Source organism: Eumetopias jubatus, unplaced genomic scaffold (assembly GCF_037043125.1).
Source record: "Eumetopias jubatus isolate StellerSeaLion01/CBP00866 unplaced genomic scaffold, mEumJub1_p1.0 scaffold_8, whole genome shotgun sequence".
Classification (NCBI taxonomy): Eukaryota; Metazoa; Chordata; class Mammalia; order Carnivora; family Otariidae; genus Eumetopias; species Eumetopias jubatus.
Genome location: NW_028274814.1, coordinates 98,926,928 through 98,934,403, shown reverse-complemented (window position 1 = coordinate 98,934,403; position 7,476 = coordinate 98,926,928). Strand labels below are relative to the sequence as shown.

At 34.6% G+C, this 7,476-nt stretch overlaps 1 pseudogene; it reads right to left on the bottom strand.

Annotated features, from left to right (window-relative positions):
• Positions 1-6,982: 6,982 nt before the first annotated feature.
• On the bottom strand, positions 6,983-7,085 carry LOC114199455 (U2 spliceosomal RNA; annotated as a pseudogene).
• Between the last annotated feature and the right edge of the window lie 391 nt (positions 7,086-7,476).

The following is a 7,476-nucleotide window of genomic DNA, read 5'->3' as shown; positions in this document are numbered from 1 at the left end:
AAGCAGGCTCCCCGCTGAGCAGGGAGCCCGATGTGGGGCTCGATCCCAGGACCCTGGGATCATGACCTGAGCCGAAGGCAGACGCTTAACCGACTGAGCCACCCAGGCGCCCCTAAACTAATGCATTTTAATGACATTCTTTCATATGAGAACATCATGCTTTAGTTTCCAAATGTATTTTTTATTTGTTTGTTATTGATTAGCAATTTACTGCATTTAAGTAAGGTTTGATTAGTTTGTTGTTGATTTATTGGTATTTACTGAAACAGTGTGCTTTATTAATAGCCATTTTAATCAATGTTGTATATGTGATGCAAAGATAAATACATTTTATTTAACAAGAGGGAAATATTTATTTTTCCTAGCTTTATTAAGACATAATTGATATATAACATTGTGTAAGTTTAAGATGTACAACACGATGATTTCATACCTGTATACATTGTGAAATGATTGCACAATAAGGTTAGCTCACGCTTCCATCACCTCACTTCTCATAACTGTCATTTTTTTAATGGTTTAAACATTTAAGATCTTCTCCTTTAGCCCTCAAGTATATAATGTTATTGTTAACTTTAGTCACCATGCAGTATATAAGATCCCCAGAACTTATTCATCTTATAATTGGACATAATTACCACAATAAAGTTAGTTAATACCTCCATTCCCTCACACAATTAAGATTTGTATGTGTGTTGACAAGATCTTCTCTCTTAACAACTTTCAAGTATATAATACAGTAATATTAATCATAGTCACCATACTGTACTTTAGACCCCAGAGCTTATTCATTTTATAGGTAGAAGTTTGTACCCTTTGACCAATATCGTCCCATATTTATCACCCTGTGGCCCCTAGCAACATCATTCTATTATCTAAGTTCAGCTTCTTAGATTCCACACAAGAGTGAGATCATACATATTTGCTTTTCTTAATCTGACTTATTCCACCTAACATAATGCTTTCAGGGTCCATCAAAGTTGTTGCAAATGGCAGGATTTTCTTTTTTTAATGGTTGAATAATATTCCATTTTAATATATAGCATATTTCTCCCCAGCTTTATTGATGTATAATTGACAAATTTATAAAATATTTAAAATGTACAACATGATGACTTGATATACATTGTGAAAGATTCTCCTCACTGCGTTAATTAATTAACACATCCCTCACTTCACCTTTTTTTTTGCGTGTGGGAATATTTAAGTTCTACTCTCAGAAAATTCAATTGTATAATAAATACAGTGTTATCAACTATAACCACTGTGTTATATATTAGAAACTCAGACCTTATTCATCTTATAAGTAAAATTTTGTATCCTTTATGAACATGTTTCCTCTACCCTACAACCCCCAGCAACCACCTTCTACTGTGTAAGTATGTTTGCTTTTTTTTTTTTTTTTTTTTTTTTTTTTAGATTCCACGTATAAGAGTTACCATGGAATATTTCTTTGGCTTATTTCACTTAGCATAGTGCCCTTCAGATTCATCCAAATTGTTGCAAACAACAGGATTTCCTACTTTTTAAAGGCTTAGTACTTCCATTGTGATCAATTTTCTTGATCCATTGATCTGTTTCCAAATTCCATTTTCTTGACCCATTGATCTGTTGATGTACACATAGGTTGTTATATTGGCTATTAAAAAAAACACTGCAATGAGCATAGAGGTGCAGATATCTCTTCAAGACAGCGATTTCATTTCTTTTGGCTATATATCCAGAAGTGGTAGTGCTGGATTAAATTTTCTATTTTTAATTTTTTGAGGAAGCTCCATACTGTTTTTCATAATGGCTGTACCAATTTACATTGCCACTGAGTGCACAGGTTCCCTTTTCTCTACATTCTCACAAATATTATCTTGTCTTTTTTATTATAGTCATTCTCACAGGTGTGAGGTGATATCTCATTGTGGTTTTGATTTGCATTTCTCCATTGATTAGTGATGCTAAGCATCTTTTCACATTCCTCTTGGCCACTTGTATGCCTTTGGAAAAATGCCTATTCAGGTCTTCTGCCCATTTTTAAATCAGATTATTTGATTTCAAATAATGAGTTATATGAATTCTTTATAAATTTTGGATACTCTTTATCAGATACACGGTTTGCAAATATGTTCTCCCATTCCATAGATCGCCATTTCATTTTGCTGATTATTTCTTATACTGTAGAGAAGGGTTTTTTGTTTTTGATTTGTTTTTTTGGTTTGATGTACTAACACTTGTTTATTTTTTATTTTGCTGCTTGTGCTTTTGGTGTCATATTAAAAAAAAATTCTAAGACTACTATCAAGGAGCTTTTTCCCTATCTTTTATTCTACAAGTTTTATAATATCAGGTCTGATTTTTCAGTCTCTAATTCATTTGTAGTTAATTTTTGTTTATGATGTAAGATAGGAAACCAATTTTATTCTTTTGCATGTGAATATCTGGTTCTCCTAGTACCATTTATTGAACAGAATATCCTTTCCCCATTGTGTGTTTGTGGTGCCCTCTCAAACATTAGCTGACCTTTTATGCATCCTTCTCCCATGCAGACAGCTAAAACCAGCTGGAGTTGGATATTTTCCACTCCCCAGCAGGTTAGGCTCTGGTTAACTAGTTTCTCTGGAGGTCAGGCCTTGTTAAGAAGAACAGAGTGCTCCAATTTATTTCAAAGTAGTTCCTTTTCCTTTCTTTCTGTTAGAAGAATGAGGGGATTTTTTTCTCTGGTATTTACTGTGAGAGCGTGGTCAAGCTACTGGAAGTAAATCTCACAAAATTGTAGCTCCCCCTCATAATTGGGCCCCCTGGAATCTTTAACTGAATTGTCTATAATGAGCCTCCAGTAATTTGTCCATTACAGTTCTGGTGTTCCTAGCCTGGCACTAATTTCTGCAGAAGTTTCTACTGTGGGTCTGAGTTCTGGTTTGCGGACACTGCTTATATTGGCCATTCTGTCGCTCCAATGTTGGAGACAGCAGTCTGCCCTGTGTCCTCCCCTCTCCTACAGATCCAAGAGTTGTTGATTTCTCAGTTTCTTCACATTTACTTGTTTTTAGGAGGGAGTGGCAACTTCCAATTTTGTAAATGCAGAACCTGAAACTGGAAGTAGTAACATGTACACAACATTAATATGTACTAATGTCTAATTGGCACATGGCTCACTCCCATTTTCCTTTCTTTGGAAGATGCTTGCCCTTCATCTTTCCCAGGCCTCCTGATCACTGCCCTCATCCCTGTCACGTTTTATAAAACTACAACTAGTAATGTGTTGCTGTCTCTACTCTTACCATAGCTCATTTCTACTGTTCTTACTTCTTCTCTTCCCCCCAGTGTTATCCAGCTTGTTTTATATATCCACATCTCATGTGAAAAATTTGGTCTTTTGTAGATAGTGGAAATCAGTCATAGCATGACAGGATAAAAGGGTGGTTAAGAGCTCAGACTTTGGGACGAGTCAGATAGATTCTAATACTTCCACCATTCAGATGATCAGCAATCATAATCAAATTATTTAACCTCTCCTACTCTATAAGTTGATATAATATAGCATTTTCCTCATGGAGTTTTCAGTGAGAGTGTATCTGTAAAGTTCTATCAACTAGCTTCTCTCTTGTAAACAATCAGCTCCTTGCCTCAGCTATACCCAGCCCCTAGATGGATGCTTCTGACACTTTTCTTGGTACTTCCTTGTGCTCTATGGGGAAATTCTTTTTATTTTTAAAGTTTTTATTTATTTATTTGTGTGAGAGAGAGATCACAATCAGGGAGAGCTGCAGGCAGAGGAAGAAGCAGACTCCCTGCTGAGCAAGGAGCCCCATGTGGGACTCAATCCCAGGACCCTGGGATCATGAGCTGAGCTGAAGGCAGACGCTTAACCAACTGAGCCACCCAGGTATCCCTGTCCCTATAGGGAAATTCTTGAGAAATGGGGGATGAGAGCTATTGAATAAGAGCTTCCTTTTTCAATTTCTCCAATGGATAATTCTCAACACATTTCACAAGAGCTTCTCCTGTTTGAGGTAGAATTGGCACCATCCATTCCCAGTAGTCATCTTTTCACTAGATTTACATCTTTCCCATTTTACTACAATTCATTTTTTTTCCTACACTCTCCCTACTCCTCTCTGTGGAACACTCTAGATACTTTGCATCAATATTATCTTCAGGTCTCTATTATTTTGTGAGTGTGAATGTATGTGTTTTCTGTTGAGTCCTGTGAGGTTTTCTTCTCTCTAGAGTTGAAATGTTTGGGAAAAGGTATATTCGGTAAGTCTTTCCAGAGCTCTGAGAATTCTGGGAGGCTGGACTGTAAACTAAAATTTTACTATCCAACCAGTTGAAAATAAAAATTAATTTCCAAGTGCCTGTTCCTGAAGATTTATAATTCAATAGTTTAATGACCTTCATTTATTTTTCACCTCTGAATTCCTACATACAGAATATAACTTTGCATTAAAAGATACATTGCCAATATTCCATGTACAGAAAACTAGCAATACTGTAGCACACAATTCCAGAACATGCTAGTAGATACTAGAATATAACTAGTCTGTATTTTGCAAATGTTTATTATTAGAGTTATTTTATATTTATTCTGCATTTAAAAAATATATGTTTGTCTGGAAGAGACTAATATTAGGAACTAAGTAATGAGAGCTGTATGCATATGCACATGATTAAGTGATAAATTCATGATTGAGAAGATAAATGTTTCTGTTGAAATCCATATGTATCCATATAATATTGAATAATATTCATTCAGTTAATTCAGTGAATATCAATTCAATTAATTCAATAATATTCATAATCAATTAGTTTAAGCCTAAGGCTTAATTTTTTTAATTTAACTAAAATCGACATCATGAATAGAGGTTATTCATTAAAATTAGCACCTGTAATTTGAGAAGTGATAATGATACATTATAATACACAGGAAAACAACAGATTATATGCCTGTATTTTTAATTGGCCATTCTGTACTTTTCAACCTTGCTTTTTAATTTAAAGTAGTAGCACAAAACAAAAAAACAATTTTGTCCTGAGTAGCTAACAAAATTCTAATAATCAAGTGGCTCCTTAAATACTGAAGAGACTTTTTAAAACTATTTTTTCTCTAATTTTGTTAATTTAATGATCTATGCTCTTTACTTTGAACAACAAAACAGAAACAGGCAATTTTTTTAAAGAGAGGCCCTTAAATCTGTCATATTTAAAAGCCAATGGTGTCTAAATACTTTAATGTATGATGAGTAATAGTTATTATTCTAAGTTTGTGAAAATATTAGATATACTGCATAAGCAAGTTTTCCCCACTGAGGTATCAAGCTGTCCATTAATTTGTCTTTGAAATACATCCTGGGCAAGATGTGCTCTGGACATTGTCCAAATTAATCAGGCTTCTTGAATGTGCAGATGAAAATGTCTTTATAGTATATTCAGAGTATATTACATTAAAGACGCTGAATAATCCTAGGTTCCCAGCAAGCTTGTAGGGTTATTATGTTGCCTATTTTTAATACAATATGAAAATAATAATTTAACTTCTTAATTTCCTAGCTTTCCCCATCTAAGTAAATGGAACTATCATCCATCCCGTTGCTCCAACCAAAACCATTTGGTACTCTTTGACCAAATCCTTGATATGGTATAGCACTTACCTCATGGAGTTTTCAATGAGTGTTCTTTGGTTATTCTCTTTTCCTCAAACTCTGTCTCAATCTATGATCAAGTCCTATAGACTCTGGCTTCACAACGTATTCAGACAATCTACTCCTTTCCAGCTTCACTGCTACAATCTTTGTCTAAGTCACTATCAGCTCTCACCTGAATGAATATAATAACCTCCTAACTTGTCTTTCATCCTACATCCTCAGTACCAAAGAAAGCAACTAGAGTTAGCAATTTAAATTTGAAGCCACAGTTTGACGAGTTTTAGTTTAAAATTTAATATCCTTTCATTGCAATTACAATATCTTCAAACTGTACTTTTCTTATCATTTACATAATTTAGCTGATTTTATCGCGTGCCAGCTTACATCATACTCATTATGTTACAATAGACACTGGCCTTTTTTTTCTGCTCCTGGAACCCAACTAATTAACCCAATTATTGATTCTTCCCTCTGATCTTCAAATGGATGGTGTCTGCTATTCATACAAGTCCCAGTTAATTCGTACCTTTTCAAATGATTGATTCTTGGCCACATTCACTAAGGAAATGTCTCTGTTTTGCCTTCTTTGTAATATTTATTGCTACCTGAAGGAAACTACTCTATCCTGATAAAAACTATAAAGAATTCCTGGCACACAGAAGCCTCTCAACAAAACTTGTGAATGAATAAATGTAGTATTTAATTCGGTGTTGCATAACAAACTCTTATATGGCACAAGAAAGAAAAAAAATCTAACAAGGGTAGGCACTAGCAATAACTGTAAAACCAATTCCAAATATTCTTATGAATCACAAGTCAGTTTTTTTGCTCTTTATCTCCTGCTGGAATAAAATAATATGTAGAAAATAACATAGCCCTATTAGATAGTAGTAATATAGTTAATTAACATAATTAATGCATATAAGTAAAGGTAATACATATAATAAATGTGGTAAAAGTTGACTATGTGAAAGGCACTGTGTCAGTCTCTGGAGATATAAAATAATTTTTCTCTTAATGCATGGCAAATGTGTGAAATATTTTTTTCCTCTCAGCATAAAAATTTTAGTTCTTCATGATGATTTTAATGGCCCATAACAGATGATTTTAATGGCTTACCATTTGTCTTTCTTTCCTTCAAATTTATTAAGACAAAAACATGACAGGGGCACCTGGGTGGCTCAGTCATTTAAGCATCTGCCTTTGGCTCAGGTTATGATCTCAGGGTCCTGGGATCAAGCCCCACGTGTGGTCAGGCTCCCTGCTCAGTGGGGAGTCCGCTTCTCCCTCTTCCCCTGGCCCTCCTTTACCCCTGCCTTGTACATACTCTCTCTTCCTCTCAAATAAATAAATAAAATCTTTTTAAAAAAGACAAAACATGTCAATACTGGGTTAATAACATAGTAACAGAATTTACACTTGATCTTAGCCAAAAGGCCGAGAAGTGATCATAGTAACAGAATTTAGACAGAATTTCTTCTTGAAAAAAAAGTTCCTCAAATTTGAATCTATTCAAATCTATTTTTAAATATTATTTTTTGTTGTTTTGATTACTTCATTTCATATATTATCATGATCAGGATCATCTTAGTTTATTAGCCAAAAATAAGTATTTTAAGGAAAAATAATAATAGTGACTAACAAAAGGTATTTTATTAAATGCCTTTCATTGTTAGAGTCACTTGTGAAATTAAAATTGAAAAGTCTTCACTTCATCTTTAAGAAAACCCAATAGTGGGGCGCCTGGGTGGGTCAGTCAGTTAAGTAGCTGCCTTCGGCTCGAGTCATGATCCTGGGGTCCTGGGACCTAGCCCCGCATGGGGCTCCCTGCTCAGTGGGA